This window comes from Brassica oleracea, chromosome C3 (assembly GCF_000695525.1).
Source record: "Brassica oleracea var. oleracea cultivar TO1000 chromosome C3, BOL, whole genome shotgun sequence".
NCBI lineage: Eukaryota > Viridiplantae > Streptophyta > Magnoliopsida > Brassicales > Brassicaceae > Brassica > Brassica oleracea.
The window spans coordinates 35,753,008-35,757,018 of record NC_027750.1 but is presented as its reverse complement, the minus strand read 5'-3'; positions in this window follow the sequence as shown (position 1 = coordinate 35,757,018).

The window sequence follows — 4,011 nt, the reverse complement described above, 5'->3', positions numbered from 1 at the left end:
ATTATTAGACTAACATTCTTAAATATATACAATTTGCTAGGGATGTATTACAAAATATTTAGAGTCCAACTAACATTGGAAGACATAAAATTATTTTTTTTGTCTAATCATATATAAATACTACATTTAGTAATTCTGTGAAATGTAGGTATTTTTATTATCATGGTTTGTATCATTCTGAAAGTTGAAAGATATTTAAGATTTAATAAATTTTTCAAGTTTAAAATATAGTCATTAGGTAAAATATTATATAAAGTAAGAAAAAAAAGTATTTACTTTGTTTTCATTTGGATTATGAAACTAATATTCAAAACATATTTAATTTGCTAAGCGTATATACCTATATAAAATAGATGTAGTAATATGGTGAAGCTCACAACTAGGAATGGCTATAAGAGTCTCTAAAACAATCCTGGAAATCCTTTTGCATTTGTAGCAATTTTTATATACAACTTTAATGCATAAGCAATTTTTTATAGTCACTCAATGATCCAATCTCAAACGAATTGTTCTGACTTTAAAATCTTCTGATTGCTTTCTAAGAAGAAAGCTTAGAACTTAAATCAAATAGGTTGTTTCTTAAGCTTTTGGATGATTCTCTTTTGACTTAACACAAATTCAGTGTTGGCGCTAATCGTCAAGATGTGGATCTTACACTATGGGACAACCAATAATGTGTGTTCAATGAGCTGCAAATCAAAAGTAGTTGGAGATATAAATTTTTCATGGTGAAAAGTATATCCCTAAAATATATAAAAATTAAATTAAAATACAAATTTAAAAGTCTGATACATACTCTGATTAATAATTTGCATAAAAATTATTATTCGCTTCATTATCAGCCATACAGTTTTACTTTGACACAACAATGAAAACATCAAAGACTTCAAAGGAAAAATAAAATAAAGGTCAATACATGAGTTAGAGCTAAACTTCCAATCTACAACTCATAAAATTATAATAAAATAAACAAAATTAAGAATAACTTCCGGACATCTTGAGAACTGTTTATGTATTATGAATTCAATTTTGATATTTTGGCCCAACGAACCGAAAAAAAAAGTTATTACAAAAAAATGCGACGAAAAAAACCTATATGCAATATTGATATAACAAAAGCCAGAGCATGTCTCTTTTCTTATAATAATATATCCTACACACTCAATAGTTTATTAACACATACAATTCTACAATACAATATAACATCTATAAATTAATAATGTTGGGACTTTGAAATTTTATTAATTTATAGAGATATTAATTTACAAAAGTTTCCATATTTATATTTCTTATTTTTTATTCTAAAATAAGAAAAATATTTGATTTTAGTATATAGACATTAATTGTTTTTTTAAATTGGTCATTTATATTGATTTTATTATATTATTTGGTGTATATAATATATATTGCATAGAACTTAAATGTGGTTTTAGATATAATATTACTAAATTTCATCAGAAATATGTGGTTTTAGATATAATATTACTATTTCATCAGAAATATATTAAGTGGTAAGAATATAAAGATAATTTCATTGTGAATATAAAACAAACAATATAATAATAGGTTCTTACTTATATAAAATATGTATATGTATAAATTATCAATTTATAATTTTAATGGGACCATATATTTACATAAAATTTTCTACAAAAATATTATCTTATTATTCTTTCGATTTGTGTTAAATTTTGAACATGTCCAAGTTAGGACCGACAAAATTTATTAATTTATAGAGATTATTACTCTTTCTGTTCCTGAATATAGAATTTTTTAGGGTTTTCACGTAGATTAAGAAATAATTAATGGACTTCTTGCCTAAACTTTGTCTTTAATGTGTGGGTATTTCTGCTACGAGATTTGTTAGAATATTACTCTTTCTCATCTCTTCAAAGTGGAGTTATTTTCTTAGTTTTTTCAATTATTGTAGTTTAATCAATTTGCACACACCTTCTCACCTCTTCATAAATACTATATTTAGTATTAATTTATCGAATATTAATTTATAAAGGTTCTATTGTATCCGATATTCGCACAATAAAAATAGTAAAAATATATAATAGTTTTCCGCGCTAAAACGATCTAGTTTTAATAGAAAGAGTAAAATAACGCGACGTTAGGAACTCGACAGGCATTAATACGTGTCTAAAGACTCTAAACTCGACTAAAACTCTTTGTTTAACATATTTTTTCTTTCCTCTTTTGTTATTTTATCTATCTCGTTAGCAACAAAAAGGGAACAAACATACATACTCGAAGTTGCTCACCCCAAAAAAGGAATTAAAAGGAAACTAATAAAAGCGAAAACGTTCAGGTGTCTCCGGCCAGTCATACATACATTGTAAGTGTAAGATGCAAACACAATAAGATAATGCAGAAAGTAAAGCAAGAGACAACCAACTACAAGCAATCCTTAAGCTTTATTAGAAATCGCCTTATACACTCTATTACAAGTTCTGCTTAATTAGATTTACACAGTCTGTTACACCTTAACAACTGTTACTGAAAGATTCCTAAGCTACCTGCTTGTGTCTCTCTTCCGTCGAGTACTTCAGCCACTGCTTCAGCACGATCCAGAACACTTCCAAAAGCTTCTCTCTCTTTCTATAAGATCAGCCTCTGTGTCTCTGCCTCTATACAGACGACCCCATATCTATCTTATATTATTCTCCATGTTCCCGAAACCCTAGTCTCCAAGGCAACATGTATGGACATCTTCCATAACAATAAGTGCAACTTTCCTTTTTTTTGGAATGCACTTATTCCTCTTTCTTTAAGTCATAAACTTGCTCCTCAAGTTTATTCCTCTTTCCATATCTCCAAGATACTCCCTTGCTCTCCAAGTCTACACGACTCCAACTCAGCATCTTGACTTCACATGGTCTTCACCACTCACTACGACGCCTACTTCAGCAACTACGTCAGCGACTACTTCAGGTTCCTCACCTGGAAATTTTCATACCAAATGTGCTTTTCTCCCCCACGAGATGTGCACCACACCATGCTTTTCTCCCCCATGAGATATGCATTCTCTATGCCAGAACATCATCATTCTCCCCCTGCTTGATTGCATACTAAGCAAAAACAGATGCTTAGATGTCAAGCTTTACAGAACCACCATCTGTTTCTTCATGTATAATCATGACACAGCCCCTGCTGCAGCGGAATAATAAGTACTGCATCACGATTTGACGCACCTGTCGAGCTACCTCTCGACCCACTTCTGTTGAGGACCTGGCTACCTTCATGTGTCGTCTCCTTGACCATGAGCCCTTCCCCATCCGCACCGAGTGCCCTCTACACTCGTTGTTATTGTCTTGGAGTGATTTCACACCCATGAAGATCATCTCGCACCACTTCCTGATGCACTTCAATCTCCTTCCCCTTTGTGTCACAGACAACTCCGTGTCCTGACTCCACACTTGATGCTTCTTGATCTTCTTGAAGATCACTCCTAACAGGGCTGCATCCATCTTCTGATGTCTCATCCTTGATCTCATCAAGTAAGCCACTCTTGGCTAAGGACACCTCTTCAACCCTCATGGGCTTAGTGAACGTCTTGTTCACCTTCTTGGCCATGTTTACGCTCTTCTCACGAGCAAAACACTCCACCTTCTTGTGTCCAACCTTCCCAAAGAACCAACAGCACATCTGATGTTGCTTCTTGTTTGGCCTGACACAGTTGTTGATGCACCGATCAGTGTCCTTCCTTGTACCAGCTGCACAACCATGCTTCAGAACCTCCTGTCTGACCTTCATGTTGTTGCATTGATGTACTACTTTCGGCTTGTTACTCACAGCTGCGCGCTGTAGAACTTCCTGCCTTACTTCCTGTCGTATGTCCCGACATACTTCCTGATAAGCTCCTTTGGCTCCACTTTTTGATGTGCTCCCATGCACGAAATGTGATAGCCCCTTCTGTTGTACTTCCTTAGTACTCTCAGCTCCTCGATATCCCAGTTCCCAATTCGCCTTGGCTGGTTGACCCATCGAGAGTATCTTATCCAACTC